The sequence below is a fragment of the Balaenoptera ricei genome, chromosome X, assembly GCF_028023285.1.
Source record: "Balaenoptera ricei isolate mBalRic1 chromosome X, mBalRic1.hap2, whole genome shotgun sequence".
NCBI classification, from domain to species: Eukaryota; Metazoa; Chordata; class Mammalia; order Artiodactyla; family Balaenopteridae; genus Balaenoptera; species Balaenoptera ricei.
Genome location: NC_082660.1, coordinates 28,510,308 through 28,517,078, shown reverse-complemented (window position 1 = coordinate 28,517,078; position 6,771 = coordinate 28,510,308). Strand labels below are relative to the sequence as shown.

At 42.8% G+C, this 6,771-nt stretch overlaps 1 pseudogene; it reads right to left on the bottom strand.

The window, feature by feature from the left end:
* Window positions 1-2,264: 2,264 nt before the first annotated feature.
* Window positions 2,265-3,050, bottom strand: LOC132357621 (tRNA 2'-phosphotransferase 1-like; annotated as a pseudogene).
* Window positions 3,051-6,771: the final 3,721 nt, after the last annotated feature.

Genomic DNA, 6,771 nt, shown 5'->3' with positions numbered 1-6,771 from the left:
TATTGAGTGTCCACCAAATACTGTGCTAGGTACCAGGTATAGAGCAGTGAACAAAATAGACCAAATACACCCTTATATTACATACCAGTATAAATAACTATAATAATACAAATTTCTTAAAATCTGTTGACTTTGTTCCAAAACTTCCATTGAGAATGGTCATTGTCGCCATTCTCAAATAAAATTGGTATTCAATTTGTATTTAGACAGTGCAAATTAATGAAGGTATCTTTAGTGCTAGAGATAAAGGAATATAGGGTAGATTTATCACACGAAATGAACATCAAGAAAATAACATATAATAAAATGAACATGCTGAGAAAAGAAAGAAAAATCTCTTGGTGACAATCATTAATTTTTCATTCTCTTTAAAGATTTATTTTATAATATAAGAAGGGAGGAAACATCAGGTATTTGGAATATATAACAAGCTCCAAATTCGCATTAAATATATCTGAAAGAGAATAAAAGAATTTGGGAAGTAATGTCAGCAGTCTGACAAGCATATTAAAAAAATTGTAAGAGTGCATGAGTTTTCTCATGTTTACAGTTATTAAAGTCACTGTGTAGCTGGTTTACTCGACTTTCAAAATCAAGTTTTGACAGGGCCCAGAAAGTCAGCTTCACTGCCAGTTATGAGACATTCTTTGAGCATTTATACCAATCATATCAAAGCTAGCAGAAGTTTAGCTGCAATTTTTTTTCTTGTGGGAGGAGCTTGCTGTTTCCTTTTTGAAAGTGAGTCCTTTGCTACTGTATGATATGGCAATCTGAGGGTGCCAGTTTTCTATTTCACTGCCCCCGTGCCTTCTACAATTGCTGACTCACTTTCTGGGGTGAAATTAAGAATCTGTCTGAACCAATAGGCATTTGTGGCAGAAAGTGCTAGTTCTCCCCCAGCATTCATTTTCCCTTTCTTCTGAGGAAACAGAATCTTAGCTAGGCACAGCATTCACAAAGGTCAGCAAGATCCTGGAAAGCAGCTCACAGGCATCAGAAGCAATAGCAGGGGGGTAAATAAGAAAGATTTACAAGTTTAGCAGTGTCTGCTGCTTCTTCCTACTTTTAGCAATATCCTACAGAGGGATGGACCCCAGTCAGAGCTAGCCAGACAGCAACCAAAAATGGAAGAGAACATAGCTCTGTCAAGAGTCATTCTTTGGGCTTCCCTGGTGGCGCAGTGGTTGAGAATCTGCCTGCCAATGCAGGGGACACGGGCTCGAGCCCTGGTCTGGGAAGATCCCACATGCCAGCGGAGCAACTGGGCCCGCAAGCCACAACTACTGAGCCTGTGCGTCTGGAGCCTGTGCTCCGCAACAAGAGAGGCTGCGATAGTGAGAGGCCCGCGCACCGCGATGAAGAGTGGCCCCCGCTTGCCGCAACTAGAGAAAGCCCTCACACAGAAACGAAGACCCAACACAGCCAAAAATACATATAAATAAATTTTAAAAATAAATAAATAAAATAACAAATGTTGAGAAAAAAAAAAAAAGAGTCATTCTTTGCCTGTGGCCTGTGATTTCAGAGCTCCACACAGTTGAAAAAGCCAACTGCTTTCTGCAACTCCACAGTGAAGCAGTTTAAAGGGGCTGCCAAAAAGGAAGACTTGGCAAGAGATAATACTGCGGCTCCCCAAGGACCTTCCTTCTTGACAGACAAGTGAGAGCTGGAGCAGAGGTAAAGAGCATACCTCTACTCTCCGTACCTGCAGGTTCTGCATCCGTGGATTAAACCAACCTAGGATAGAAAATATTCAGGAAAATAAAAAATCCAGAAAGTTCCAAAAAGCAAAATTTGAATTTACCCTGCTGGCAAATATCTATGTAGCATTTACATAGTATTTATAACTATTTACATAGCATTTACATTGTATTAGGTATCATAAGTAATGTAGAGATGATTTAAAGTATACGGGAGAATGTGTGTAGGTTACATGCAAAGACTACGCCATTTTACATAAGGGACTTGATCACCTACAGATTTTTGTACTGTGGGGTTCCTGGAACCATTCCCCCTTGGATACTGAGGGACAACTGTATTAAGGATGACAGTTTCCCACCCGAACCTACTAAGAAGAGCTTAAGGAAGCAGTCATCAAGTTGAATGAGAGGAAGATGAGTCAGCACAGAGAACAGTGAAACAGTAAGAGAATTTGCCTGGAAGAAACCTTGGGCTGTGGTTACTTCTTTTTTTTTCTTTTGTTTTTCAAACATGAGTTTCTTTTTTTGATTGTCTATTTACATTTCTTTATTTTAATGACTATTTTATTGTTGGATCATCCTTTATCCTCTGGAGCGGTGCTTGGGGCCACTCTGACACTCTGTCTACTCATTACAGGCCAAGGAGAGGGGCTTTTGGGTGGGGCGTAGTTGCAGGGCCTTCTTGAAATACTTGGGAAGCAGGAAGCCGTCAGCATTCCCTGGAATCAGGATCACCCCATTGAAGGAGAGGAAGAAGGGTATTTCATCTGCCAGGGCCAGGGGCCCACTGATGAACAAGGCCGCTTCACAATTTGGCCACATGCCCCTGATGACACCGTGCACAGTCCCCAGGCAGTCCTGAGGCCAGGTGGATGTGCATCCTTCCCCAGCAGGACACGCCTTTGAGCAGGATGCATGGCCAGTGCTGCCAGAATGTGCCATAAACAAGCATCAGGGGCAGGGCCTGCGGCGTTGCCAAGGGCATCAGATCCAGCTCAGGTACTTGCAGGAAGTGACCACGATTGGCCTGGATGAGAGCCAATGCCGGGGTCCCCTGGCTGCAGTGTGAACCACTGCTTCCTCATGGTGTCCACCACTTGCTGCACATCTTCAGCTGAGAAGCTGCGGGACTGGGGCAGCTGTAGGAGGGTGCCCAGGGGCAGGAAGGCTTTGACCCCCATGGGAAGCCGCAGCTCCAGGGCTCCATGACAGGTCATAGGACCAAGTTTTGGGTACTTGCACATCTTGGTCTGGTTCCTGGGGTCTGTGAGCCCGTCTATCCCTGGGCCCTGCTGCTTCCTGCCTCTTTCCTCCAGAGAAGTTCATACTCAAGATAGACTCCTGCTGTCTGGCAGCGCGTTACTTCTATATGTAATTGACAAACAGCAAATACAACAGAAGCCTGTTATTAAGTGTTACAGGAATCTGAAAGCCAAAGAGACCAAAAGCCTGGCAAATGCCCATGATTATTAGAGTCAGTGTAGGGGAGGAAAAATTATTTTCCCTCTAACCTTCTGGATTCTTGGCTGAGACACCCCTGTAATAAAAGACAGGTTAACAGGAGAAAAACAGAAGTTTAATAACATGTGTACTTCTCTTTATACATGGGAGATACCTAGGAAGACTGAGTAACTCCCCCCACATGACCTGAACCATCACTTAAATACCACCTTCAGCTAAAGACAAAGGAAGATGGGGCTGGGGAAAGTGGGGTGGGCGGAAAGCAGGGGCAGTCAGTTTGGGGAGGTTACCAGGCAAAGCACAGTAAACAAGGGTATGGTTGGTATACAGATTTACGTCATTGCCTTCTCCCTTGATGAAGATTTCCAGACATTTAGAGTCATTCTCCTCTTCCTGGTACAGAGAGGGAGACACCCCTACAAACGGAGTTTTCCCCTATAAATGTAAATGTCCCTTACAAAAGGGTGACTTCTACTTGGTTTTCAGAGCTTCTCTTGTCTTTTGCTTCTTGAACTTAACCAGCTCAAGATAATCATATTTTGGGGTGGCAAATTTTGCTCCCCTTCAGTAGTAATGGAATTGTACTTGGAAGTTTCCCTTGGTGATGGGGATGTCCTATGTACAGGAAGAAGAGCACACATAGATGTTTACGTGGCCAGAATAGCAGAATGGCAGAGGCCAATAGTTTCCCCCAATATCTGTTTGCCTCTTCTATTATCATAATAGAATTTTGAGCTGAGTACATGACCACCTAAAATAAAAACTTCACTTCCTAGTCTCCCTTGTACTTAGATGTGGTCATGGAACTAAGTTCTGGCCAGTGGTGTGTGAGAAGGAGGGGGATTACCAGTTATAGGGGAATTGACATCAGGTGAGTTCATCATTAGTTACCAGGGAAACCAGTAGAGGGGCACACCAAAGAAGGTAAGATAGGATAAGAATAATCACTACCTGGGGCCTGGGGCAAGTATCAATAGTAGGAAGGTCAGTCATGTGTGTATGGTAGAGGTGAAGCAAGCAAGAGAACAGCCATCTTGTGTGGCCTGACCATACAACCTATTTCATGCTACACACTATGCTAAGTGTTTTGTATTTATATTCATGTATTTGGTCTTCACAACATTTTTTTTTTTTCGGCCGCGCTGCGAGGCATGTGGGATCTTAGTTCCCCAACCAGGGATTGAACCCATGCCCCTTGCAGTGGAAGCACAGAGTCTTAACCACTGGACCACCAGGGAAGTCTCTTCACAACATTTTATATAAGGGAAACTGAGACTTGAAGAAGCTAAGCAAGTCACCCAGGGTCACATAACCAGGAAGAGCTTTGAGCGGGTTTCAAATCCAAGGGTGTCTGACTTCAGAGTCAGTACTCTCAACTACTAAACTGTATTGCCTCTCATGCCAAAATAGCAACATCTATAATGATGATAATGTACAATGCTGGAAAGACTGGTAAAGTGGTTTACTCATCCATTACTGTCCAATTTGCTTTCAGATACCTTGCTGCCCTTCTCTTGCTCTCTGTGTCATAGAAAACTATATTTTCCAAGTTCCTTTGTTCTCTGGCCTCTGGGTAGGTTTTCCCAATGGACAATACTTGCAGAAGATTGGAGAGCAAGAAGATGGAAGAGTCCAAAGTATTTTTCTCTGTCTCTTTTTCTGTTTCTTACAGCATCTCTTCCATGGATCCAGCTTTTCCCAAAGCAAACCTTCCTTGATGATCCCAGTTACTACTGGAGAGTTCTGACCAGGCAGACCCAGTCATGGTTCTAGTTCCCTTCAGATGGCCCTAGTTTCTGCCCTCTGGTAATACCACCTCATCCAAGTGTCCCTCCATCCCCAAAGGTGGCAGAATTTTTCTGCTGTTGTCAATCTCTGGGTTATTTCACTCCTGACTTCTTAGCTTCTCCATTACTTGTGAAGTCAATTTCCTGTTTTCTTTTCCCTCTGTTAAAAGTACTAGAGTGGTTTTCATGGTTTTTGCTGGAACCTGACTCAATACACAGACAATATACCCCTTTTGGGAATAAGAGCGGTATTGATGATCATACATGTTGACCCAGTTTTCTATGCTGAAAAATGTATCCTAAGGAAATAATTTAACAGAAACAACAACAACAAAAACTGCACATGTATCCATTTCAGCATTATATTTAATATCGGAAAATTGAAAACCACCTAAATGGCCAATATTGGAAGAATGGACTAAAAAAATGAGGGTACATAACATGATGGAGTAATGTGCAGCTGTTATAATTACTGTACCAGTCAGCTTTTGCTAGATTTTGCTGCAGTAGCAGATAATCCCCAAATCTCAGTGATTTATCACAGGTTTATTTCTCACTCAGTTACCTACCCTTTGCAGTTCAGCTGTAGCTCTGCTTCATCCCAGGACCCAGTTGGAAGGACTAGCTCCATATTGGTCTCAAAGCAGTGAATAAAGGGCAAGGATTGACTAGTACAATAACTCCTACAGCTTATGCTCAAATGCGGGATGTATCATTTCTGCTCAAATTCCACATGACCAAGCCTGATTTCAATGGGGCAGACGCCACTCCTATGGGGAGGCCCACCAGGAATTGGTTCCGCAGAGATGGCACCAGGGGAAAGGGATAGCAAATATTTTCAACAATAATAAAATCTTCCACAGTAATGAAGACTGTGAAAATAACATGGAAAATGTTTGATATAATGATAGGTAAAATAAGAATCTACAGAAAGATTTTACATATACTAAAATCCATTCTAACCTGCTTCCTGGGCATATGAAGTTAGATGTAGTCATATGACTAAGTTCTAGTCAATGACACTATCTACCTGGAGACAGCTTTAGATCCCACAAGATCCCACAGGACTGTTCCATCCCTCTCCATTTCAGATGCCAATCGCAAGTCCAGGTTGTCACCTGTGCTTCTGAACAACTGGCTATAAATTGGATGTTCCCATGACCCACTCCTCAGGTTTGATTAATTTTGCTAGAATAGCTCACAGAATTTAGGAAAACAGTTTATTTACTAGACTACCTGGGTACTATAAAATGATATAACTCAGGAACAGCCAGATGGGAGAGACACCTAGCGCAAGGGATGGGGAAAGAGCACAGAGCTTCTTTACACTTTCAGGACATGCCATCCTTCCAGAACCTCCATGTGTTTACCAACCTGGAAGCTCTCCCAACCCTGTCCTTTTGGGGTTTTATGGAGACTTCATTAAGTTGGCATGGTTGATTAAATCATTGGCCATTGGTGAGTAATTCAACCTCCAGTCCTTCTCCCCTCCCCACAGGTTGGGGGATGGGACTGAAAGTTCCAACCCTCTAATCTTGGTTGTTGGTTCCCTTGGCAACCAGCCCCCATTCTTAGGGGCTTTCCAAAAGTCACTTTATTAGCATAAACTCAGGTGTAGTTGAAAGGGGCTTATTATGAATAACTAAAGTCACTTTTAGAGCTCTTATCACTTAAGAAATTCCAAGGGTTTTAGAACTCTGTGCTAAGAATGGAGACAAAGACCAAATATATCCCTTATTATAAATCATGTTAAAAAACAAAATTCAACTGAGTAAAATTTAAAGATCTTATTGGCTTTATTCAACAATTCATGGATTGGGCAG